The 27,993-nt window shown below is 39.6% G+C and overlaps 1 protein-coding gene across 23 annotated transcripts in view; it reads left to right on the forward strand.

The window, feature by feature from the left end:
• Nucleotides 1–116: 116 nt before the first annotated feature.
• The window catches only part of ADGRL3 (adhesion G protein-coupled receptor L3), an 856,301-nt gene continuing 828,424 nt past the window's right edge, over nucleotides 117–27,993 (forward strand). For 4 of the 23 annotated variants that reach the window (XM_077848171.1, XM_077848170.1, XM_077848165.1 and 1 more), the window contains exon 1: nucleotides 118–685. The gene's annotated coding sequence lies outside the window, so the exon portion shown is untranslated. Of the gene's footprint in view, nucleotides 686–27,993 lie in introns of all 23 variants that reach the window. The other 19 variants (XM_077848164.1, XM_077848162.1, XM_077848167.1 and 16 more) reach the window with 12 other exon arrangements.

Below are 27,993 nucleotides of genomic sequence, written 5' to 3' on the forward strand. Positions count from 1 at the left end.
TCCGCTGCGCGCTCGCCCCGGCGGCCAGGGGAGGACGAGGAAGAAGAAGAAAAAGAAAGCGGAGGGGGCGGGGTGGGAGGGCTGGATATAAGGCTCGGCTGGGGGGATGGTGGAAGATCCTCGGCGCGTTCAGCAGCGTCTCCTCTGCGGCGGCGGCGGCGGCGGGAGGGGCGGCCTCGGCTGTGACCGCCGCGTGTCGGCCGCTGCCGCCGCGCTCCCCGGGCTGCTGCTCCACGCTCCGCCGGACTCCGAACTTGTGCGCCCGCGGCCCGGCGGGGACGTCTGAGCCCTCCGCGCTCCCGGCTCCGCTGCTGCCGCGCTGGGGCGCTGGGAGCCAGAAGACGCCGAGGAAGACCACGCATTTGGTGCTGCTGCTGCTGCTGCTGCTGCTGCTTTGCTCCTTTTTCTTTTTCTGAGCTCTCTTCCCCCTTCTCCCTCCTCCGCGGCCGGGTAGTAGAAGAAAGGGAGGAGGAGAGACTTTGCGTTGCTGTTGTTTCCCTGGCCGGGGGTGCGTGCGTGTGGGGGGGTCTCCGCCCTCCCGCCGCCGTCTCCGCGCCCGGGGGTCTGCTCCGGGGCCCGCCGGTCCTTTTGCCCCGGGCTCCATGGCTGGATTGTGGACCCTGCACCCGGCTGCAGCTTGTTGAGCGACTGATGGGACGATCTCAGGGACCGGCGGTCGCAAAAGGTAATTTATTCTTCTCACTCTTGCTAATAGTGGCGGCCCCGGCCCGGCGCAGGCGGCGGCGTCCGCGTCCGCGGGGCGGGCGACCGAGGGGGCGCGGGATTCACGCACCCGCCCCCCCGCCCCCCCGTCCCCCCGTCCCCCCACTCGCACCGTCGCCTGCACACACTCGGCCGATCGTGATGCGCGGCGGGAAGGGAGCCTCCTGGCTGGTGGGCACTGGGCTTTGGCACGGGGTCGGGGTTTTTCCGGCAATTGGGCGATTTGGCGGCCGAGAGGGATGAAGGCGGCGAGCAGCCCCGGCGCATTCGCAGTCCAGCGCGCCGGGGACAGGACCTGGGGTCTCCACCGCGGGAATTTTCCCTCCTGTCTCACCCCAGTGTCATCCCGTGGCGGGGGCTGCGCGCAGACCAGGGGGCGCCTTCGCCCCACGGCCCGGAGCGGGCTGGAGAGCCACGGGGACCCGGTGAGAGCCGGGCTCGGGGCGCGGGGCGCGGGGCGCTGGGGGCGGCGAGCCCCCCGCGACCCTCCCCGGACGCCCGTCTGGACCGTGCGCGGGGCCCGCGTGCGCCCGGGTCGCGCCCCGGACTCGTCGAGCCCCGCTGCCCCTCCGCACCCCGCCCGTTGGGTCCCCTTCGCGGCAGTTCGGCCGGGAGCTGCTCGGCCGGGCTTTGTGAGGCGGTTCTGGCTGCGGGAGGCGGCTGCTGGGGTGGGTGGCCCGGGGCGGGGGGGGGGCGGGGGACGGGGCTGCCCGCGTCCGGGCCGCGGGGCCGCCGGGCGGGGCGGGGCAGGGAGACCCTGGCGCCCGCGGCCGGCTGGGTTACAGGTAGGAGGGCGGGCGCCCGGGAGCCTCCTGCGGGAGCTGCAGCCGCGCGTCGCTGCCCCGCGCCCCCGCGCCCCCGCGCCCCCGCCACTGGCCCCCTGAGCGTGCCGGGGCCGCCGGCGGTAGGGCGGGGGGTGTGTATGCAGGGCCGGGGGCGACCTCGGCGGCCGGGGTCAGCCGGCAGGGCGGCCCGCGTGTGCGTGGCCGTGTGCGCGCGTCCTGCGCGCTCCGGGCACGGCCGGGAGAGGTCGGGGGGCGGGGGGCGGGGGGGGGATGCTGGAGCTGCCGCCGCTGGAGCCCAGCCCGCTCATCGACGCCGCCTGGGGTCCGCTCCGCTGGAGGATCCGGCCGCTGGAGGCCGAGGGGCCCTCCCCGGGTCCCCCTGCCCCGCGAGGAACCAGCCCTTCCGCGAGCTGGTGCGGCAGCGCCCGACGCGCCCCACATCGGCCCTCCGGGGTCCCGCGGGGGTCCCGCAGAGCGGTCCTGCGCTCCGGGCCGAGCCAGCATCACCCCTGGGCCCTGGGATCCTCAGGTCACTGCCCTCACTCCGACAGAAACGTGCGCCGCTTAATTTGTGGCCGGGGCAGCCGTAGCAGTCGGGCGCAGCGTGGGTGTCCCCTCCCGGGCTGCGAGCCTCCCTGCGGCGGCCGGAGCGCGCCCTGAACAGGGGTGTCCGCAGCCCGGACCCCCTCCCCGTGCAGGCCGACCCCGGCGGGGTCTGCGGTGTGGACTCTCCTGGGTGGATCACTCCCGAGGAGCTAGAAGCCTTGTGGCACCTCCGATGCTGCATCCTTCCAGCCAGCTGCTGGGGAAATGAGGAGACGCGTAGACTCTGGCAGGAAGGAAAAAAACCGCCTTCTGTGTTTTGCCCTGAAGTAAATGTGCGGTCTGCTAATTTCGTGTCATCTGGGCTATCAACCCGAGCTGAAGAATGTCGTTGTAAGAATCTGCAGAGAAACAAACACTTCTTGAGTGATTTTTCACTTGGGGCGTGTTTTTCATTTCCCTATGAGATTAAACAGAATTTAGCCAGATTTCCCTGATACGTTTTTTTTTTTTTTTTTGTTTTTGTTTTTGTTTTTTTCCCCCAGTCCGTCATGGCACTAAATGACCCTGAGTTCTGGGACCCAGTTTGTCTCTATGTGGATTACAGATAGAATTGTCAGTTCTTTTATGGCATCACCAAGAGGTTCTCAGATAATTTATATAGGAGCCAAAAGGATATTTGCGTTGAAATATCTCTCAGCCTTGTTTCACTCCATTTTTTTTTGGGGGGGTGGTGGTAATCAATGTACAAAGGGTTAAAAAAATGCACAAAGATAAACAGTTTTTGAAAAGTTAAAAAGCTAAATTGCTTTCCAGTTTCAATGATTAAAAGCTATTAAATTCCTCAGTTGTAGATTAGCTCTGAGTGCTTTGGTGTTTGGTGCAAACGACTCTGTTGTTTTGCTGTTAAAAGTACAGCACCGTAGATGTAAAAGGGTACTATTATTTCTAGATTTCTTTCTTTCTTTCTTTCTTTTTTTTTTTTTTAAGATGTTGACTTCTTGAAAAAGCTTGGGTTGAAAAAAAAAAAGGAATACAGAACCATTGATGCCTGGTTTTGATTAAGTTGTGTTTTTATGCGCTATTGCCAGTGGCTGTCATCTTAATAGAAAACTTAGAGAATTGTGATTTAATGTATGAGAACCCAGCTTCATATATTTGTTTCATTTCTAGAGGGTATGTGTCACAATCTCTACACTTGTAAATATTTCCGAAGATTAAAGAACACTTGTCCTCTCATTTTGGAAGATCTAATCATGATTCCCAGTCCTTACATTAAGAAGATTTGATCAGATCTGTTCTTTGTTTCCTAGCAGCATGTGTTTCCTAGCAGTCGTACATTCCACAGGTCCTGATGTCATTAGAACTGTGTCTGTCAGTGTATTGTGCTGTCTTTAGCTGAAGGTGAATGTGTCAGAGCGCTTGAATGCCATTCCATAGCACTTCTCTATCTCTAAATATTCAGTAACCTGCTCCGTTGGCGTATATGGTTGCCTGGACTATTTCTATAAACTCGGGATGGGAGGAATGATTAGTATAAAGGTTTATGTGAACTATTTAAATATTTTACTTAGACCTCTTAGGCTGAATCGGGCATCCCTGGCCTGAAGAGTGATAAACCACCATGTGATTTGCCTGATGAGTAAATGCTTTTGATGTCTCATTTTAAGTGGCTTGGTGTGATTATCCTTCAGATTGAGAGCTCTCCTCAAAAATATGAATGGAAGCGTTTCTTAATGATCTTACAGTTTGGAGATTTAAATATTCCTTTCCACGGGGAATAATAGCAAGTATGAACCGTACTGGCTCCAGCTACTGGGCTGGCATTGTTTCTAGTAATTAAGAAAGACACTTTTTTTTTTTTTTATGGTCTGGATTTACCTTTGATTCTTCGGTGCGCTGTAGCCTAGGAAATCCTAAATAGGAGATTTAAAAATGCTACAAAAGCAAAAGGAATGAAGTTAGTCAAATAATAGAATGCTAAACTCCATTGTTTTTTCAGATTTCATTTGGGGTACTTTAACCGCTAGTTGAAACTCTCTGAAAAGGGCTGCCAAGTAGGAGTGACAGTTACTATTACAAGTGGGGCATTTTTGCCCAGAAATCAGCAAGGAAAACTGATTGATTTCTGTATTTAAGAACAAAGAGCAATTTTTGAGAAATGAAGTGCAGCCTTAATTTAGCATGGTGTAGATGGCTAGAGCAGTGGGAATTAGAGGGAGGTGATCTTTCCTTAAGTTTTGCAAATGGCTGTTTTCCCTTAGATTTCTTAGATTTGCATTCCATTCAAATGTGAATTTGTTCACGTAGGGAGAAACCCTAAAGAGAGAGGCTATATTGTAATTTAGCCTTTGTTTGCCTTCAAGGACGTATTTACACTTAGGCTGTTATTGCATTTAGGTCTTTGATGCAAATGTATTTCTTTATAGAATATTTTACAATAAAATATAAAGTAAAACATTCAAATGTATGTAAGGTTCTCCTGATATTTTCCCTTTGTTATCTCCATTTGTGTGTGTGTGTGTGTGTGTGTGTGTGTATGTGTATGTGCTGTTTATCAATGGGCAGAAAAATCCAGATTTCTCATTCATTATGATTTTGGTGTTGCTGTTTATTGGCCAGCTTGAGAAAGTCTTGTGAGCATACCTCTAGATAGTATTTATGAGTCCTAAGATGTGCATATATCCCCCCAGAACCTTTTCGTGTCATTCTGTCTGAGTGTCTATGTGGCCCCATAAAATTAATTCTACTACTGCATAAATAACCAGGTATGACATTTTTCTTAGAACTGTGAAGTGTGCTCATGTACAAACAAATACATTAAAAAATTAGCCATCATACTCCAGAATTAATTGTAATAGGGAACGGGTGAGGAGGGAGAGAGTTCTTATATTTGATCATAACAGATTCTATAGATCTTAATAATTTATGTCTTGCTTATGTCTTATTGACAGTTAAAACAAGAATTTAGTTTAATATTGATCGATTTCTTCATAAGAGTGAATATATATACATGTTTGAAGAAGTTAACATTTGGTCCATATTGTTCAAGAATCTGAATGGAATGATGTTGTGGTAATTCTGTTTATTGGGAAAATTATTTAAGATAGAAAATTAAATCCCCCAAACTGAATATTTCTTTCCAATGAAACTTGTGGGTCATTTATTTTTATTTTTTATTTTTTAGCACAGGTAGTTCTCTCTTCTAAGTGAATTCAGGGGGAACATGTGGGTCCCTGAAACCCTTTCAGAGAGTATATAAAGGCATTTTTGTCACAATGCTGTGATGTTATCTGCCTTTAATTCTCCTCTGCTTTTATGAGTGTGTACCATGGAGCTTTCCGGAAGGCACATGATCTGTGATGACATCATTGCTGAGATGGCATATGGCATGTGTGTGTATATTCTTGTGTTTTAAAATTTTCCCAGCTTAACTATTAGTTCATGAATATTGATAGCTATCACCAACATAGTCAAAAATTGCTTTAGGTCATCAATTTTTAAGCATCTGAAAGGGTCCTGGGACCAGGGAGTCTGAGAACTGCTGATATTGACTTCTGCAAGATCTGTCTCCTTGTACTTACAAGTGTCACCCCATCTGACTATATAAGGAGTCATCAGAATAAGAAAATAAGTAGACTGTTGTAGCTTTAAAAAGACACAAGTAGGTTGGATATTTTATTACTTGACATTTTCAGTATTCTCTTTCCAGTGTAGAAAGCTTGTTTTTAGTTTTTTTGTTGGTCCCCAGTTACTGAAATAGAAACTTTAAAAATGCAGGTCTCCAGCCTGATTTGCTGACAGTAGCAGAGGAGCTACTGGAAATATTTAAAATCTGGGCTCCAGGTCTTAATATTCTTATATCTGGAGAGACAGAATGGTGTGGTGGTGAAGAGGGAGGACTCTGAGGTATGTTTGCCCAGGTTTAACTTTGGGTAAGATAGTGGGTCTCTCTATGCCTCAGTTTCCTGATATATTTTAATGGGCATACAGTTGTTCCTAATCCATAGATTTTTAGGAAGATTTAAAGGGAAAATACAGGCAAAGTGTTTGAAACAGTTCTAGGCACATAATAATAGAGGTGCAAGTATTTGCTACTGTCAACATTATTTTTACTAAGTCTCAGGAGGGTCCCAGGAAACTTTAGTCAACTTCCCGTGTGATTCAGATATGCAATTATGTTTTACCTCATTGCTTTACAGGATGTTTTAAAATGCTGTTAAATTTGAAAATTTCATATAAAAGATAATCGTGGCTTTATTTTACCCTCCCACTTTAAAACTCATGAAGAGTTATGGGGATTCTTTTTTTTTTTTTTTTTTTTATAGTAAGAACTAATAAAATGCCTTTCTTGGCTTGGCCTAAGTTTGAAGTTGGGTAGAGAATGAATGCCCAATTAAAACTAGATTTCAAAGACCCTAATTGAATATTTATGTATCTTGGGAATTATTAGGGAGGAAATCACTTTTCTGAAGTGATATCAAGACGACTCACTGCACTCTTAGTCTGTTAATCACTATCCAAGTACCACAACAGGCCATTTTCAGTGAAAAGGATCGTTGGGGTAATTACATGGTGTAGTTCAGTTTGTTTGTGAGTGGTAATATGCCTAATGAGTAAGGGAGGCCCCACAAAGAGATTGGTTTTACTGGATGCTAAAGCTTAACTGTGAGAACTGTAATACTTCTGAATGGCACCTTGACATCTGTGTGAAAACTTTAGAGATATATTATTTATAAATTATGTATATTTGGGGGGGTGTATTACATGGCTAGTGTAATTTCTGACCTTGGACTGCCACTATGAAATTTGTATTGCAATACCTCTCTTCTCCACTTTGGTTAATCCTGAGCAAGTATTGTAGAAACTAAATTATACTCCTTAGATGGGCACTGTCCTTAATTATGAACTTCTCAGAAATGGCCTTTGGAACAAGAGGCACTTGAATACAGTCCCAGTTCTCCAACTTTCTAGCTCCATCATTTCTATCTGTAAAATGAAAGTACTAAAAGCTACTTGGCTGGTTTGGGGAGGAAGTAAATAGAAAAATAGCTGATAGAGTGAGCATTTAATGAGTGGCCCCTATTACTACTAGTTACAGTATTATTAGAAATGTCCTGAAGTACCATTAGTAAGAATATTTAGCTAAATCAAATATCATTTTCTTAATTGAAGAGTTCTTGATGAGCGATGAAAATCAATAGCATTTTCTTAAGCAATTGAAATTTCACATGTCTTTTTGTGTTTCCCATGTTCTTTCCCTCTCTCTCTCTCTTTTTTTTTTTTTTTTGATTTCATATATTTATTAATGAGAGACACACAGAGAGAGAGAGGCAGAGACACAGGCAGAGGAAGAAGCAGGCTCGGCTCCATGAAGGAAGCCCGGTGTGGGATTCGATCCTGGAACTCCAGGATCACCCCCTGAGCCACCTAGGAGTCCCTCCCTCTCTTCTTTTTTGACCTTTTGTTAAGCACCTATTTTTGAGTTTTTCTTACTAATCCTAAAATGTTATACTCTGTTACTAATTCCCCACCAAAAATCATATAATCCTGACAGGAAAATATTTTTGACAGCCACCAAGTGCTGTGTCTGAAGATTGACTTTAAATCATGTATAAAATGAAAGTAGCAATTTAACTGAAGACATTTTAAATTAAACTCTTGATCATCTTTTCACATGGCATCAGCAGCTCTTTAAGCTTCAACTGCATCAGAATTTCCTACAATGTTGTAACCAAATCAAGTCGTCATAAACTTCCACGATTTGAGGACTTCCATACTTTTAAAAGATGTATAATCCTCAAGTTCAAGTCATCCTAAGCTTGCGATAAATATAGATGAACTCTTAAAATTCAAATCCCAAGATTGCTTTAAAGACCGCAAGCATTGAAAGGGTCATAAATAAGTCCAAATTTTAGAAATGACATCTGTAGGTCAGTGACGATTGCCAGGAAAAGAAGTTATTAAGATGTGTGCCTTCTACCTATAATTATCCAGCATTTATGTTAAAGCGGAAAGACTATACAACACCATGGTAGGTGGTAAAAATGAATGAAAAAATAAGCTGCACATTGGACAGCTGAGTTGCTCAATTGTACCAGAATTAAGTGTTTTAAAGTATGACTCAAGAAAATGAAAGCCAAGTAGAAACGACACCCCCTTCTGTTTGATCAGCTTGTGTTGGTGTTTATGTGTCCCGCAGAGGCAGAGTGTGTTACTATTCAAGACAGCCCCAGTGGCTCCACGGTAGCCTGAGCCTGTGAGAATAGGGGAGAGACTCAAGCCCAGTTTTTGATGTTCTGCATGGGTGGGTAACCTGAATACTAAAATGCGTTCCATTGACAGCTGACCCTGTAAGAAGTTTTTCAACAGTCTCCTGTTTTTGTTTTGTTTTGGTTTGGTATTTTTTCCCACCTTTTCCTCTGCTCAAAGCTCTTCCAAAATACTTTTGGATAAGAGTAAATGGTCCTGACTGATGGTCATCTTTTTTGTATGAGATTTTATTTCTGGCAAGAATGGAAGGCTCAACTGGTTTATATTTATGTCTTCTGTTTTTTTTTTTTTTTTTTCCCCCAAATTTTCACTGTTCTTGATTCGTCAGTGGCTGATGGTTGTTGTTTGAACCTTGACTCAGAATACTGATCATGACTTCAAGGAGTGGACAAAGAGTCTATTGAGAAATAGTTTTGTGTTAACATGTGCATATCTATAGACTGTCTTCTTTATATTGGCTTTAACTGTTCAGCTGAATTTGTCTATTGAGTTTTAATCATTTTATTAACTGTAGTTGACTTTCAAAGAACAGCTTAGGCAACCGTTTTAGAACAATACATAATCATTTTGTGAGTTATAGGTATTTTTAGTTAAATTTCACTTTAATTTTCAAAAATTTTTATGTGTGACCGTTAAATATTATTTAAATCATCTCAAAATGCTGCATATTTATAACATTTCAGTTATCTTATGGACCTAAATTCAACTTACAAGATTTAGTAAAATGAATGTATTCATTATGTCTGTTAATTGCAAAGACACCTCCAGCTAGCTTTAGGCTGAAATGATTAATTTATTCGAGATTATTGTGTTCCTCACCTAAAGAATCTTAGGGAAGAATGGAGGTTTACCTAGGCATCAGAAAAAAAAAAAATAGCACTTGAATTACCACTAGGATTTATGCTCCAGTTGGATGCCCCTACCCTTTTTTTTTTTTTAAAGATTTTATTTATTTATTCATGAGAGACACACAGAGGCAGAGACACAGGCAGAGGGAGAAGCAGGCTCCATGCAGGGAGCCCGATGAAGGACTCGATCCCAGATCCCGGAATCACGCCCTGAGCCGAAGGCAGGCGCTCAACCGCTGAGCCACCCAGGCATCCCTAGTTACCACTTCTCCTTGTCTCTGCCTACTGGATCCTTTCCCACTGACCACAGTCTAAATTCTTGGTATCCGGCTTTAGATCAGTCTCCTATCTCCAGTTTACTGGAGTCAGGGAGGATGTTGTAGGTCCTCTGTGGACAGAAACATAGTTAGCTTGAAGAAGGAAAGACTCCATTGAAAGAGGGAACCTGTGCACAGAAAAAGGCAGTTAAAACCTGAATGTCCACTGTGGTGATCTTTTGTTAACTGAGACAGATCAGACGTGAGGAGGACTGGCTAGGAAAACCATTAAAAATGGGTTTTATTCTCTGCCTGTATGTGGCCAAGGTCATTTTGGAAAATGCTTCCCTCCTTCCTTGGCCCAACAAACACATGCAGATCAAGGAATTCAAATCTTGAGGTTCAAGAACACCTGTGAAACTGCCTGAGTTTCAAGGCTATGCATATCTGTAAAGCCACCAAGTATTTCAAAGATGTTACTTTAAGCAACTTACGTCATTCTGTCATATGATGGTAGAGTTGCCATTGTATGATTCCAAATAGGGGCACTGGACACAGGTTTGGTGGCACATAGAGTGCTGAATTTTTGCTACATGTGCTTAAAAATGCGTAGGAATACTGATCTTAAATGTAAGTGCAGGTTTAAATGCAGATTATTTAGGCATTGAGCATATTCAGGTGAATAGAGCTCCCAAGATGTGCCATTGGACACAGTAGTTCATGGTTAGATTGACTTAATGTATGAGCTCCACAAGCCGCATTACTAGGGTCTTTACTGAAAGGGAACAAAAGTTCCAAAACCAAAAGTGAAGGTTGTTGTGCAGAGAAGAAATTATCCCAGGAGAAACTGAAGAAACAAGAACTTATGGCATGGGAATAAAGACATCATAAAAGAAATGCAGATAGAAGTAAAAGGATAAAAGATGGGTTTGCAGATATGAATCTATCCATTTGAAACATCAGATTGTTTTATACTTGCTCTTATACTCGTTACATCACACTATTGATGGGAATATATGTTTATAAGGTTTATTCAAGCAAACCTTATGTTTAGAAGCAGAATATTCAAAAGCACATCAAGTAGAACATTTCAAATAATTTATTAGCCGTCTAAAGAATCCAATGAAAACATACTTCAATCTATCCAATAATAATGTTAATCAAATGACAGGCATTTTTCAAAATAATGGATCCATTATTACAAAAACTGGGGTTTGGGTAGTGTTTAATGCTGACACTTGACCAGCACAAATGAAATGATGCTTTAGAAGTTTTTTTTTTTTTTTTTTGTAGAAGTTGGGTAACCTACTTAATTAATTAATTTTCATTAATTCATTCAAAATGGAAAGTTGTATTGACTTTTCATTTTTTAAGTACCAACTCAATATAAATAGCAACATACGAAGATAATTTGGGAGAATTTTTAAAGGTTAGTATAAAACTTAATTAGAAGAACTCCCATGTACCTTCCTTATTGTTGCATATCCTTGAAGAAGAAAGAGCACTAAAAATTAGTAGGCTGTCAACATTGTATTTTTCTGATTTGACATTATTAAGCAAACTTTTTCTTTTTTTGGTGCATTTGATTAAATGTGTGATCGTATCTTGGTGAAATACCCTGTTGGGCTGCAGACAGTAGTGTTTAGAGCCTCTGAACAGACATTTTACAATGAATGAGACCTTTTTTTGAGTAATAGATGATAGTAAGTGAGATTGCAGTGGTGTGTATGGGTGTTTTCTTCCTTGAATATAGGTAGTGTTGAGATAATGCAACAATACAAAAGTAGTGAGGTATGAAAGAAAGCATTAGTTTGTAAATGAGAAATTAACAAACTTCATTACAAATGAATGAACTATTTGTATGAGGGACTCTGTTGTACCTTTATCAGAGGATGGTATGCTAGTCTATCTGCTTTGGTTGAGGAGCCTCACTGTGTTAACTTCCTTTCCTGCTACTCTCTTTTAGCTTGGTAGATGTTCTTCTGGAATTTTTACTGTTATCCCAGTGTTCATCATGTATGTAATCTCTTCTGATTCTCTTGGGTGCCCGTAATAGCTGAATTTTGATTTTCATTCATTTTTCCCAATGCAGCTCATTCTAAATTCTGAATGAATATATTTTTAAAAGTTTTTTTTTTTTTCTTTTCTGATTATAGTACTTGCTCATATTGAATGCTGATGAAATATAGAGATACATAGTCAAAATAGAAATCACCCCATATATCATACTGGTACATCTCAATGTTTACAGACATTATTTCATACATATTTTAGCTTGATTATTCATATAATCTATATATTATCTATATTTTATGTGTATGTGTGTTTATTTTAGTAGAACTGAAGTTAAACTATGTATACAGTTTGTGTAATTCTAATTTCCCAATGCCATTCATTTTTTGGAAAGCATCTTTTTTAATATTGTACAATATTTCATAGAATGAAAGAGTATGATTTACTTAAACATTTCCTGATTCATGTGGGTTGTCATATTTTTCTATTTACTATTTCTAGAAACAATTTTGTAAGAATTGTTAACTCTTATTTATGTATAATTAGTCATTACTAACTCTAGGTTATTATATACTTAGTAAAGTTAGTAACTTACTATTTGAGAGTTTTTAGGGATTACTAACTTATGTATACCAATGCATAAAAGCTGAGATCAGTAAAATAGTAATAAAAATGAAATTTATTGGCTGTTAACATTTAAATAGGACTGTGCCCAATGTCTTTGAATTTAACGTAATATTAAAACCACACAATGAAATTGATTTATGAAGAATTAAGAGGTTCACCATCCAGTTTATGTTCCCATAATCTTTCTTAGTTTTGTTCTCTGCTCTAAATAAGTCTCTTCTCTCTTAAGCTCATCTAAAACATCAACCTGGTTTACAAAGCTCTCCTCTACCAAACCCATATGGAACAAGAACATTGGAGGGCTTGGTTTGGGCTTTTTAAAAATCTAAGTATGAAAAGTAGAGATAAATTTTATCAGCAAATATTTAAAGTAAATGAAGTTTGTCTGTAAAAGGATAAAGAGGTCAGGAAAGAAAAGTAAGCAAAACATTGTGGGTCATAATTAGTTTTTTAAAAAAATATTTTATTTATTTATTTGAGAGAGAGAGCAGGAGCAGGAGCAGGGGAAGGGGCAGAGGTAGAGGGAGAAGCAGGCTCCCTGCTCAGCACTCAGTCTAGAGTGAGGCTCAATCCCCAGGCCTCAGGGATCACGACCCAGGCCCAAGGCAGAGACACTCAACTTACTGAGCCACCTGTGAACTCAAGTTTTGCTTGGTGTAAGTTCAATTAAAGATCTGCCCATAAGAATGAGTGAGGTATAAAATATGAGGTGTTCAGTAGCTCTAAGTAGAATGGAAGAGGAAAACAGCAGGTGTGTAATGCACCTTTTTATAATTTTTACAGCGATGGCAATACGTATTGAGTTTGATTTCAGTAGTTCATTCTTTGGTCAAAAGAACTAACAGTTCTACTTTAAATATCATCTTTGTGAGTTTTGCGTCCAGTTGCAAAGATGTAAATGTAAGGTACATTTCTAGCAGTCAGATTGGTGATCAGTTCTTCCCTTACTTTCTACATTTTCTTTAACTCTGCACCAGAACATATTTATAGGGCAGAGTTTGAAGCTTGATTAATAAATGAATATATAACTGCATGAATGTGCTTTATGGACCTAGAAGAAACAATTGAACATGAAAGCAGTTTTTGAAGTTACTGTTGCAAGAGAAGTTCAAGTACCATTGAAAATTGCACTGTACCTGCATATAAAATAGTAAAGGCATAGAAAGAATCTTAAAAGGCATGCTCTAGCACACTTCGTTTCCTCAAAATAAATATTAAATTATTGATTAGCAACTCCCCATTTGCTGATTAGTGGATATAAGATTTTAGTTAATATAAGATGAGGAAGTTCTAGACAGCTGTACAATATTGCTAACCCTAGTGAAAATACTGTTTTGTACATTTAAAAACCTGTTAAGAGGGTAGATCTCATGTGAAATGTTCTTACCACAACAAAGTAAAAATTAAAATAAATTACGTTTTTGAGAATTGAAGTGACGTGTCCAAAGTGACATGGCTGGTTTAAAGCATTTGATGCCTTTTATTAAGGAATTTCTCAGTCTTGCATTTGAGTGTTCTTGTTTCTGATTTTAGGCATGGTGGTGTTACTGTGGCTCGTCACACTGGCCCTATAACTTCTCTAGGTCTGTTTCATTTGTAAATCATGGAGTGTACAGGGGGTTCTTTCTCTCTAAAAGTATCCATGAGGTAAAATAAAATGGTAAAGCTCATTAGTAAAGAATACCTGTACTTGCAAGTTTATATTTCAAGAAAATGTAATAGGTAGTTGTTTTTTTAAGGAATTTTCATGTTATATCCTTCTTAAAGGGCTAAGGCACAAGATTGCATGTGGTAATAGTAGATTTTTTTTTTAATTTTTTTTTTTTAATTTTATTTATTTATGATAGTCACAGAGAGAGAGAGAGAGGCAGAGACATAGGGAGAAGCAGGCTCTACGCACCGGGAGCCCGATGTGGGATTCGATCCCGGGCCTCCAGGATCGCGCCCTGGGCCAAAGGCAGGCGCCAAACCGCTGCGCCACCCAGGGATCCAATAGTAGATTTTAAAACCGTAAAATAGTTTAGACATTCTATTTGTGAAGGCTTAAAAAGAAATGGACATAATGAAGGTATTTTACATTCTTTAAAAATGTTAAAGACTCCAAGAAGTTTCTCTCATTTCTCTATATTAGGGATACTAATTATTAGCCATAAATCATTTTAATATTTAATATATGGGATTAGATAAAATTTCTTGTATCAGCTTTTTTCCCTTTATGTTTACATATCAAATAAATTCCACATCCAGTGCTCTGGGCCCAAGGTACTATTATCTTATACTAAGGGAATTTTAACAGCTCTCCATTTATAAAGCAGTATATACGTTGGATATTGAATAATCAATGTTCCCCTTTTTCTCTTCTTTTTTACATAGCTGTATTTATATAAAATTATTACACATTGTAGGATTTAAGCATTATCGTACATTAAGTTCTATATGAAACAAATGATCTTTACTGAAAGTAATAAATACACATGTAGAGGAGTATAAGATATAGCAATAAAATTAATTAATGAGAAGCAAAGAGAGAATTAGCTTGGGAGTCAGAAACGCATGATTTCTAACCCTCTCTTTAGAATGCTGTAAAAGTTAATTTCTCCGTGCCTTGGTTTCCTCAGGTTTAAAATGGGGATAAAAACATTTACCTTTAAGAATTTTTTTGAAGGGGGATGCCTGGGTGGCTCAGGGGTTCAGCGCCTGCCCTTGGCCCACAGCGTGATCCCAGAATCCTAGGATTGAGTCCCACATCGGGCTCCCTGTGGGGGGCCTGCTTCTCCCTCTGCCTGTGACTCTGCCTCTCTCTCTCTGTGTCTCTCATGAATAAATAAATAAAATCTTAAAAAAAAAAAGTTCTTGTGAAGGTTAAGTAAGATGATATATGGAAAACAGTCCATGGATGGCTCATATTGTTTGTGCTATTTTTTTCATTTGTTGTTGAGTTTGGTACCTCCTAAGTGGGTCTCTAAATTGTTCTGCTTCTTTCTGCAGTTTTCAGAAGACCAGCTTCATTAAAGCATTAATTTTGTCATTCACTATATATATTTGTTAACACCACATGTCTGCAGGATCCTGGCATATATATGGAGCATAACCTGGCAGAAAGAGCCTCCGACTTCTTACCACTTGCAAAATCATGGAAATAAAGCATTAAGCAGTGGATCTATTATCATTAATTATTTAGTTAAAATTGTGGTAAGTGCTACAAAGGTCCAGTCCAGGAGGTTAAGAGAGTTATGGCAACAAGATGGGGTGAGTGGGATCTGGAAAGACTACCCAGAGCAATTGACATTTGAACTGAGATACAAAGGTTGACTAGGCACCCAGGAGAATATGCTGGTTCACTGGTATGTTCACATTCTGTCATCAGAAGAGTGCATCACAAACCCAAGCATGTTCCAGTGGAGGAGGTTAATAGAGCTGAATAAAGGAAAGAAAACTGTACATCATTGCCTTGATTTGGCAATAGGGACAACACACCTGAATTTTTCACTTTACAGAGAATGTAAGTTATCATAGAGAATGTTTTAATATCAGTTGACTGCGGGGATCCCTGGATGGCTCTCGGTTTAGTGCCTGCCTTAGGCCCAGGGCGTGGTCCTGGAGTCCCAGGATCGAGTCCCACGTCAGGCTTCCTGCATGGAGCCTGCTTCTGCCTCTGCCTGTGTCTGCCCCCCCCCCCCCCATGTGACTCAGGAATAAATAAATAAAATCTTAAAAAATTCAGTTGACTGCCTGTAATAATAAATTTCAGGATGATAAAATATCCGTTGACCATAAAGAGTGGTCAGGCACTGTAGATTTGAGATGAGAATACTTAATTAAGAACTGTACGGATATGGAAACCAAGACTTTTTAGTTTAGTTTTGGAGATAAGTAATGTATATCTGTGTTTTGTGACTGTGAGGTTGTTTTATTCTGAAAGGTTGGTTTCTGTTCATCTTTATCCAGTTTTTCCCCATCCCCACTGGCTTATGAAGTGTCCAGTAACTTTTGTTCCTGAGAGGAACTGCAGAAGTGGAAGAACTAGCTTTAGGAATACCAGTACTAAAGTTTGGCAGTGCTATGTGGTTATCACTATTTCCTTGTCCAAGAATAGCATTAAAATTTCAATCTGACAAACAGTTGTTAAGGGAAATGGGGTATTAGCATTTAGTAAAGACAGTAGACTTTGTGTATCATTCCTTCACTTCTAGAATTTTTATTTTAGAAATTTAGTACCAGAGATTATTTTTTAAAGATTTTATTTATTTATTCATCACACACACACACACACACACACACACACACACAGGCAGAGACATAGGCAGAGGGAGAAGCAGGCTCCCTGTGGGGAACCTGATGTGGGACTTGATCCTGGAACTCTTAAGATCATGCCCTGAGCTGAAGGCAGATGTTCAACCGCTGAGCCGCCCAGACGTCCCTCACTTCTAGAATTTAACTTCCTATTTAAATTTTGGGGGCTTCCCACAATGAGGAGAAAGCAAATTTTCTTGTTATTTAGAACAAATCACTTGATATTAGTAAAATAATGGTAAAGCATGTTTTAAAAAATAGATACTAGTTTGAGTCTGAGCAAAATGATAAGTGTAGTTTAAGAAAATTATTAGATGAATACAATTTTTTTGAAGATTTTATTTATTTATTCATGAGAGACAGAGAGAGAGAGAGAGAGAGAGAGAGAGAAAGGCAGAGACATAAGCAGAGGGAGAAGCAGGCTCCATGCAGGGAGCCCGATGTGGGATTCGATCCCGGGTCTCCAGGATCACGCCCTGGGCCGAAGGTGGTGTTAAACCGCTGAGCCACCCGGGCTGCCCAAATGAATAAAACTTTTAATAGAGGAAAAATACCATAGAAAGAAGTACATTTGGAGTCATTAATCTTTTTCTTTCATTTATCAGTTTGTTGAGTGTTTCCTATGGGATAAAATTAAATACGATTATGATTGAGAATGAAAAAGTGAAAATACTGAATTTTATGAAAATATTAGGCTCTGGGATCTTAGGCACCCTAGATGAGAGATTTTCTTATTCTGCCCACTCCTGGAGAATAGGAATTGCCCAAGCAAATAGCTTTCTGGAAGAAGAGAACCCCCTGTTTCAATTCCTAGAATAAGGAGGAGGTTGGTTCATGGGAGGAACTCAGAGGGTCTAGTAGCAGGAGCATAAAGATTGAGAGAGGAAGCGGCATGAAATCTGGCTAGTAAGTAGGAGCCCTGCATTTGTATTTTATTTTTTAAGGTTAAGTATTTGGACTTTATCTTAGGATAAAGAACATTAAAAATTTTAAGCAGGGCAATAACAATATTGGGTTTTCATTTTACAAAGATAATGTTGGCTCCTCCACGTAGACGTAATTGGAGGAGGCATCAAGGAAAGGTTGTGGAGAGACTGGTTATGTGAGAGTCCACGCTTCTCACGTGCAGCTGGTAGGTGAAGGACAGAGCCTGCCTCTTCCTGGTGTCAGTCATATAGAGAGGAGGGGTTTGCATTAAATAATATCCCTTTTGACTCTAATATTCTGTACTCTAATTTGGTTGTGAGGACACAGGTAATCTAACTGATGGTGATCATTGGTTAAATGACCTTATCGGAATTTGTTACTCATTTTTACAGATCTACCTGTTGATATACTGTGATCTGGTTCTAATAGTCTATCCAGTTGTTTAGTCAGATGTATTTTACCTGAATATTAAAATTTCTTTTTTAGATATCTATGACATAATTAGAATTTTTGTATGTTTGTATTTTAAATGCTATGTAAAAGTCCTATTTCAACTACATTTGATTTAGTTAAGAGGGCTTAAACCACAATTTTCTTGCATTTTGGTCAAAGCAATATGTTTATAAATCCTCATTATGGAAGTCGTTCAAAGAAATTCCTGTTTTAATGTTTGTGAAAAGATAGTACGTGTTTCTTGCAATACTACAGTGAGTGGTGTGATAATCTGAGTGACAAATGCAAAAACGTTAATAGTATATTATTTAATAACTTCTAAGACACTTTAGCTTTTATGTATTTAATTAATAATTTAAATACTTTATTTTTCCCTGTATCCTGTCTTCTAATTCTCTGTAGGCCCTTGTTATATCTCTTCTTATGGCATTTATGACATTGTGTCATGACTTTTGATTATTCTGCTTCTTGCTTTTTTACCTCTGTGGAAATATAAATTCACTGGAGGCGAGGGCTGCTTTTAGTTGTTCATAATCTGGAGTACCTGAATATGTAAATGAAGTTTGTGTTTTGTGTTGATGGGTTGATTTTTTTAAAGGTGGTCATGTAGTGTGTTGGATAAAGCATCATATATGAAATTGCACCTTGTATAATTAAAAAAAAATAATAGTACAGACTCTAAAAAACTTGGCAGTGCCTATGAGGCTTAGTGATTTAGAACATGGGCTTTAGAGGCAGATGAACTTCAGCCTAAACCTTGAACTACTATATAACAGCAGTGTCACTTTGGGTCTTTTTCTGTGCCTTGATTTCCTCTCTGATTCATTGGGCTAATAAAACCTATTTCGTAGTGGGACTGTGAGAATTCAGTTAGTTCATATAATTGATTATTGTAACGTTTGATTATTATATATGAGAATCAGATGGGAAACATAGGTGCTGTCATCACCCTTGCTTCATAAAGCAAGAGGAGTAGAGCACAGGGATTCAAGCCACCTCTTTTTTTTCCTTTGCTTGGAAACTTTGTAAGATTGACATCGTGTTTCTTATCTGTTGACTGCAATTTTCGTAGCCTTCAATTTGGAATCATTTTGTCACGTTGCTTTGTGTATACCATACTATCTTTTTTTTATCTCTGAGTTATTCTGAAAGGAATGATTATATAGCAATTTATGAGATACAAATGGAAGCCTGAACGCTTGTAGGGACTGTCAGGTAAGAAAGCCAGAAATGCCTTCATCACTTATTTCCATACATTCTGTTGGCATATATACCTAATATGGAGAGACTCTACAATGCAGTTTGTCTACGTAGTGTACACACTCTCCCCTTTCCCCACTGTACATTTCTTCTTTTTTTTTTTTTTTTTAAATTTTTTTATTTATTTATGATAGTTACAGAGAGAGAGAGAGAGGCAGAGACACAGGCAGAGGGAGAAGCAGGCTCCATGCACCGGGAGCCCGACGTGGGACTCGATCCCGGGTCTCCAGGATCGCGCCCTGGGCCAAAGGCAGGCGCCAAACCGCTGCGCCACCCAGGGATCCCTGTACATTTCTTCTTAAACCAGGTATTTTTAGGATTTGAAAGAAATTGCTCATTTTAAAAGCGATAGTCTAAGGAAATCGTAATACTGTCACAAAGAAAACTATTTTAGAGGATAGGGTATGTGCGCAGCATCGTTTATGTTGAACAAATTTCTGTCCTATTGAATGGAATACAGTTTTATAAGCGTACAAAACAATGAGGGATTATAATTAAATGATACTCAGCATATTTGTTGGCATCGTGAGAAAAAATACACAATTGGCATACATAATTAAAATAGTATAGTTTTCAAAAATATTTTGAAGGCAGGTATTCTGAAAGCATTTATAAATGTATATGAAGTATGAGTTGGTCCCCTTCATTCTTGGCCTGTGAGAACTTGCTCTTCACAGGTAGGCTGGTAATGGGATGTCAGTATTTGTGTCTTCTTGAAGAACTGCTACTTCAGTAGAAGATATTCTCTATACTCTAATTGTAGTATGTAGAGAAGATACAATTTTAAACCTCTGTTGACAGCTGAAAGAACTTTTTGAAATAACATAAAAACCCTTAAGTTCTTGTTCTGGGTAATCAAATCTCTGATTTTACTTATAATCCTAACTGCTCTAAAAGTGAATTTGTAATTTTCCTGAGTTTTTGACTTAATACTTTCTTCCGTAATTAAATTGTTTTATTTTTTTTCTGAATGTTGTATTAAAAAGCACTGTTAAACACAGTGTGACATAGTTAAACGTATTTAAAAAAACTTATTTTGAATAATATAGGGCAATTGTAGCAAACCAGATGTTGCTAAGTTCTTATTTAATCAGAGATAAAAAATACTCACAATATAGTTTTGTCTAGCTGTCAGCTTAGATAAATGAATCCATTTCAATCAGCATGCTCCTAGCGAGAAAAGGAGGCGATATAATAACATTTTTCTAGCTACATTTGTTGAATATAAATATTAATCTTCTATGTGGTTAAAACCATGCTGTGCCAATTCCATCATAACCATAATTGCAGAGAAGCCTTTTAGATTTTTTATTTTTATGAATTTTACTTTTTATCCTTCTGGAGCCATTGAGTTAGATTCTACTTTTCATTTAGATTATATGCCCATGTAGGTTCTTGTTAATGTTCTATCATCTTGAGCCTACTTGTTAAGACACTATGATGTAATTTATTCCCCAAACATAATACTGTCACGTTGTCAAGGTTTTTTTTTAGCTCCCAAACCTATACCTCTGTCTTTACCTTTTTTTTTTAAGGATTTTATTTATTTGTTCATGAGACACACACACACACACACACACACACACACACACACAGAGGCAGAAACACTGGCAGAGGGAGAAGCAGGCTCCATGCAGGGAGCCCGAAGTGGTGGGACTCGATCCCGGGACTCCAGGATCACACCCCCTGCTGACAGTGGCACTAAACTGCTAAGCCACCGGGGCTGCCCTGTCTTTACTTTTTAAAAAAGTCTGTTGTAATTCATTAGAGAAGTTTAAATATTAGTATTTTATATATTTCCTCTTTTGTTCTGTAGCATTAGTTAAGATAGGCTGCTTCCAGAGCTGTGCTGACTTCTCAGAAAATGGTGCATAAAGTAAAACACTTAAAACCTAGACTAACAAAACAAAATAAAATAAGGCATAAATTAAAAAAAAAAAAAAAGTTCAAGCTTCATTAGAAATGCCAGTGAGAAGAATGGCAGGATAACATGATAGGTACAGGGACCAATGTGGTAAGAAATAAGTTTACATATTCTAGTCTTCTTGTTGAGTAGTCAAGAAAGGTGGAAAGGGAAACAGACCAGAAAGTGAATAATTTCCTCCTAAGACCATATTAACAACATCACTTTTCCATACTAATAAAAATTTTAAATTTAAATTTGTATTGTCTTAAGGGCTTGTATGCAAGGGTCTCTAGTAAGCTGTTTGATAACTGTTGATATTTGTCATATGTATGGAAAGCTTGTAGAGAAAATTGCTGGCATAGTAGAAAACCACCATGAGCTGTAATAATTACCGGAGCCAATTGATTGTTTCAGTTTATGTGGATGTTTATCTAGGCCATTAATTGAGGAAACACAGAAAATGAAGATTGAGGTTGCAATTTTATTTCCACCTCTAAGAATAATTCTTAAGGATGGGTCTCAGACTCTCTCATCTCACTTTTATTCATGTCTTCTTCAGAAAGCAAGTTTGAAAGCATTCTTCTCCATTGGTACATAGAAAGTTGGTTGGAGGCATTTCACAAAATTGCCTCTAGAGAGAAATTAGAATACTAGAGAAGGAGGGGGAAGTCGTAGTTATAGTTTTATTTCCTTTCGGTTTTATTACAGAATTTTGAGAAAAGTGTAGAAAGCATATTTCATATAAGCAGTGAAAAGACAGTGATGCAAAATTGTCCTTTTATGGATTTCTCATTGGCCTTCTTGCTTCAGTGACTTGAAGAATAAAACAATACTCTTCTCCTGGAACAGGGTGTTTTTGAATGTAGGTGTAGAACCAGATTGGTGAGTGATGGTGCCAGTCAAATGCCTACTGTGTTTAAGATTTATGTGTCAACACTGTGGGTGTTTTTCCCACACACTATGGGGTAACAACCCATATTTGATTTTATTTTTTTCCTATGGTGTTGAGGGTGTGTGTCTGAGTGTTTGTGACTTAGTGATTGTCTGGGCAAAAGAGGTAGTTCATTTGGAGTTACTTGTCATTCTGATGTTGGCTGGTTTCTGTCTGCCCTATGCCTTGTGAAGCACAATAGAAGCAATGATTTGGAAAGCAAGTAATCAGCTTCCAAAGGCAAAATGCTAGTAGATTCCAGACTTTAAATGTATGATTTTTGGGGGTTGCCAAATATTAATATTAAAAAATCCAAGTTCACAAAGTATTAGGTGAGTATCTTTATATTTGTTAACCTCTCACTTTAATTTCTTGATGTATTGCTTAAGTAGTCAATACTCGTTGTACTCATAAAATTTTATATTGGTAAATGGGAACTCATTTTGGGGATAATTTTTAAAAATTATACTTTAATTTTTATTTCTACAAACAATCTTTTGTGTATACCTGAGTCGGGGTCTCAGTCAGAGTTGATGAGAATTTCATACTAATCACTTCCTTTATTATTCCTCTTTCTACCAGCTTTCAGAAAAGTTTAATAAATTTATTTTCCATAGCTATAGTTTTTTGAGTGGACTTTCAGATAGCTAAGATGTGTTTATATGACTTTATTTGGATCTTTATTGACATTCAAATATATGTTCTATGAATGTAGGAACCACTTTTTTTATTCTTTTAAAGCCTATTATGATTTTGATATAGTAGTGGTCAGAAACTTAAAATATGTGGGTTGACTTTGGTCCACAAATTGAAAGTTTCCACATCATAGATTTATTGTTTCTTTAAAATATTATGCATTCAAACTTTTTTTAGCTGAAGGAGAAATAAATGGAATGGGTCTTCCAGATTTTCTCTGGATGGAATAAAGAAAAGTTGTGTGATAACCCTTACTTTTTTTTTTGAAGCAAGCTTTATGCCCAATGTGGGGCTTGAACTCATGACCCAAGATCAGGAGTTGCATGCTCCGGCAGCCCCGGTGGTGCAGAGGTTTAGCACCGCCTTCAGCCCACAGCCTGATCCTGGAGACCTGGGATCGAGTCCCACATTGGGCTCCCTTCGTGGAGCCTGCTTCTCCCTCTGCCTGTGTCTCTGCCTTTCTATCTGTGTGTCTCTCATGAATAAATAAATAAAATCTTAAAAAAAAAAAAAAAGAGTTGCATGCTCTACTGACTGAGCCAGCCAGGTGCCCCAAACTTTACTTTTTTTTTTTAAGGCTAGGAAAAAAGTATACGCCTAGGGAGTGCTGGTGTTTAAGATGCATGAGCAGAGGTTAATAATTTATAGTGGTCACTTAGAGGTGTAGAGATGAACACGCAGCTACTCACTTGAGGGAATCTCCTTGAGTCCTCTGCAGACCTGGTTCAGGATTAGCAGCCTGGCTAATTTCTGGGCTGTCGTACACTCATAATCATTTAGAAATCCTTTGCAGGACACCTAATTGGGGAATGGTGGGCCCCGGGGGCCTCAGAGCACCATCTCACTGCCTTCTCCCATTAGATAGTGTGACACAAAGATTTCTCCTGCCTTCTGTGAGGCTGTTGGAGCTTCAAAGCATCTGTGTACAACAGGGGAGGGTCCTCCTCTTGTTCATTAAACTTCATCTTCTGAATGTAACACCAGCCACCCTTTTCTGTGTGATCCACCAAACATTCTGGAGAACAGAGGGATCAGTGCCTCCCTTCCATGTTCTTCAGTCCTGCCACTTCTCAGCCGGAATCTGCTTTGTATTTTATTGGCGAAGGAGGGGAAAAAAATACATTTTATCATTTCACCCCAAGGTTGGAACTCCTCTGTGGAATTTAACAATTTGCGCCCTAGCGCTTTTAGTTGCAGCTGCCTGGTGGAGTGGGAGGCCAAACCAGTGATCTCAGGGAGTGGGACTAGCCATGTTCCTTTGGTATGGTGTTGTGGCCTGTGCCCTTCCCTGGATGGTACTGTGGACTAGTTAGTTTGCAACCAAACCCACCTTCCTGGAGTTTATGGTCCCACAGTTAAGAGGCTATGTAAGACTGAGAATTTTAGAAATATGTCCGGTTTATGTAGCTATAAGGTCAGTTAATGACCTTTCCATCTCTCCCCTTCGTATCTCTATACTGACAGGGACATTATCCTTTCTTCCTCATCCTCTTCAACCTCAGTGCTGTCCTGGAGGCATTAACTTCATGTCATTTCACTATCGGGTAATATGATTCACTTAGTAAGACATGTGAAAATCAGTCACACTATCATAGTAAAGATTTGTCTGTAATTACAAACATCACCTTGTTATTTAGTCTAGTAAGGTATAGATTATTCTATTTTGACAGCCATCAGTTCAGTAGGCATCTCTGTTTTTACTTCCTTCTGCTCTTTTAGTGATAATCCAGTTTAATTCCGGAGCTAAGCTTACTTCATTCTTAGAGAGGCAGTGTTCTTTCTTCTGAGCCTTATCAACAGCCAAACTGATCTATCAGTGACAAACCTAGCTCATCAAGTTCTTTGGGTTGGGTTTTTATATCTGTTTTCCCTCTGGCCCATGGTCACAGAGAATATTCCAGTGGATATTTTCCTAGGCTTCAGTATTTTTTCTGTCACTGCTTTCTACCTTCTTGTTCTCTGAATTCTTTTTATATAAACTCTCATGTTCTTCTTTTTCTGGGATAACCACTGAGAGTGCTCTCCACCCCTAATCCTTGTCTCGCCAAGAATTACCATTTAGAATTTATGATGTCTCATCTTGCCATTACAGGTTAGTCACTTTTGCCAAGCTTAGATTTAGTTCTCTATTGTTCCTTTTCAGCTCAAATATTACCATAAGCATTAACATTTCTAAACCCAATTACAATTATCATGCTTCCCATCAGACATTAACACAAGCCTTTCTCCCAGCTTTGTGAGGAATGTCTCCGAGTCTATAGTCATCCAATTGGCCAGATTAATGACTACTTCCTTAAAAGAAAACAACATGAGTTCATTTTAGGTCTAACTAGATGATCTTTAGAATTTGTAATAGCAAATAAATCATTTCATCTTGGAGTGTTGGAGATGAGAAAAATCTTTTTTTGTTGTTGTTGACATGTCTCATTGCTTTCCACAATATCAGAACTCTCTGGTTTTCCTTGTATGCGTGATTATTTCAACTTTAGGGTCTTTAATAGCAGAACTGAGATTTTGATGTGAAGTGTATAGCAGAACGACGTTCATTTTATGAGACTCTTTTTAGATCCCTGGACCTTAGGAGAAATACAAATACCACTCCTGAGGCGAATAATCTCTCGATTAGAAAGTAGAATACATTTGACCTTTGTGTATTGGCCTTACTTTATGGGAAGATGGAGGAGTGAAAACCCTGTGAGGTTTTATGCTTCTACTTCGGATTGTGAGGCAGACAACTTGAGGGGCAGCTCAGATGGGGATGTGGCATAAAGTTGTATTTTCACTGCACTCTGGAAATGTTTACATGCTAGTTTCGGAAAAAAAATAATACAAAAACAGAAACAAATAAGCAAAAAACCTGGTGGAAAATGGATACTCTACAAAATCCAACTCTTTTCTGCTATCCCTAGGGTGAAAAAAAGGTATATGAAAGTGGAACCTCATTATCTTCATAAATTGAGATACTTAAACTCTCTGTGAAGGAGAAACAGAGGAGATACCCAACTGGGAAATCATATCTGACCTTTTTTAGATATTTAGAACTAGATATTTTACTAACCTCTGCTTTGGGAGTAAGTTCTATAAAATGATCATAAAAGCTTTTTATTTTAAACTTTATTTTTTGGAGCTTAACATTAATTACAGTACCTAGAATATGTGCTTCATAAGTGCATATTGCATGAGCAAAGGGGTGAAGCTTTGTTTTGCCTTCACAGAGATGTCTGCAAAACATGACTTGAGGAATGTTTGCCACTTCTAGCAGCACATCCTCCCAAAAAGTGCTTCTTATCTCTAAGAATTGTATTACAATCATAATGGAAAAGAATGATCCATTTTTTAATTCTTTGCTTAGCTGAGCTTTGGAATTTTATAACTTATGAAATACAATGTTTTTCTTCTAAGTTCAAACGTAGCACTTAGATTTTCATTTTTTATTCATGGATCTATCTTTGTAAAACCATTCTTTTGTCAAAAATCAAAGGTTAATAAGCTCTAATTGTTAAACACAGTAGAAGCTCTGATATGCTGATGTTCTAAAGCTTTGAATACTTGAAATGGTCATCATTTGATGTTCTGTGACATCTGGACTGCTCAGCAAGCTACTCTAAAATTTTATGTTAAAAGAAATGAGGGCTTTCTTAAACGTTTTATTTTAGATTGATTTGAAACATAGAGAAAAGTTGTAAAAATAGTACAAAGAGTTCCCATATACCCCTTAATCGGTCACCCCTGATATCATCATTTATATAACTGCTCTAGTCTGAATGTGTCTCCTCAAAATTCGTATGTTGAAATCCTAATGTCCAAAGTGATGGTCTTTGGGAGGTGGTTAGGTTGTAAAGGTGGAGCCCTCATGAATGGGTTTAGTGTTCTTATCAAAGAGACTCCACAGGGGTTCCTAGTTCCTTCTGCGATGTGAGGACACAGTGAAAAGATGGTCATCTATGAACCAGGAAGGCTGACCAAACACCTAACCTGCAGTGCCAGGATCTTAGTGCCAGGATCTTAGACTTTCAGCTTCCAGAACTGTGAGAAATAAATGTCTATTGGTTATCGGTTACCCAGTCTTTGGTGTTTTGTTATAACATCCCAAACAGACCAAGAAATCAGCATCAGTACAATGCCACTAGCTAAATTCTAAGATGCAGATTTTGTTAAAATTTCACCATTTTTTTCCACTAATGTACTAGGGATGCATTTAAATGTGGGGTCACTTATAGTTGGAGCTATGTATGATTGACAGTTTTTTTCAGAGACTTTGACCAGTCTCTTAATCTGTGATGCTATTGGAATGGCGTTCCTTTTTTCTTACCCTAAAGTACATATTTGGATGCTAGCATATGAAAACAGGAATACCGTACTAATGGAGGTCTTCCCTAAAAGCAAAGTTGGCATAACGTGAACTTTCTGATAGCAGGGAAACCTATGTCATTACTATTTTAGGAAATTCTTAAATATTAATGATGTTAGTATTTGTATCCCTAGTTAGATGATCTTTTGCAAAGCATGATAAGTTCTGTATTTCCAAAAGTAGTTGTGGAAATGGGATCACAGTAAATATTCTAGTTTGACGTTTAGAGCAAGAATACTATAAAAGGCATTTACTTCATTAGTTCCATCAGTTGTAATAACCACTGTGCTTATGGTAGAAGACAATAAGTGGTAAAATGTAAATGTTTCAGACTAAAACAGGACTTGAGGGAGATTGTGAATAAAAGGAAAAGCAAGGGATTTAGAAGCTTGCCCTGTTATCTCCTAGCCTGTAGGCCTTGGCCCCAGCCATTACATTCCTCTACCCTCTACGTCCTGACTGGTACATTCCTCACTCTCACCCTGTCATATTATACTCCCAGCTGTTTGCCCAGTATGCTCAGCATTTCATGTCCTTGTGTCTGTTTTTGTGCTTATTGAAGCCTTGTTTATCTGTATGAATAATGCATAGTTATAAAATGGCCTGTGCCACATGACTGGTATAGATGGTGAATTTTTGAAGTAAATCTTTCAACTGATAAGGCAATGAAAATAATCTTTTGGTAGCCCTATCTAGGCATTATTAGCTTCATAATATTGTTTCAAGAAAACTTCAAATTTTGGCTTGCAGTGATTTGTGCAATTCATATTTTGATATGTACTTCTTGGTCTTCAGATTAACACTGAATGTATTACATCTTTTAAATAACATTTTTCTTTCAACCATAGAGGTAGTGATTTTAATTTTGTAAATGCATGGGGACACCTGGGTGGCTCAGCGGTTGGGCCACTGCCTTGGGCTCAGGTTGTGATCCTGGGATTCAGGATCAAGTTGATGCTTCTCAGAAGCATCGGGCTTCTGAGAAGAGCCTGCTCCTCCCTCTGTCTGTGTCTCTGCCTCTCTCTCTCTCTCTCTCTGTGTGTGTCTCTCATGGACAACTAAATAAAATATTTAAAAAAAAATAAAACATACAGCAGAATGTTTGGT

This window comes from Canis aureus, chromosome 14 (assembly GCF_053574225.1).
Source record: "Canis aureus isolate CA01 chromosome 14, VMU_Caureus_v.1.0, whole genome shotgun sequence".
NCBI lineage: Eukaryota > Metazoa > Chordata > Mammalia > Carnivora > Canidae > Canis > Canis aureus.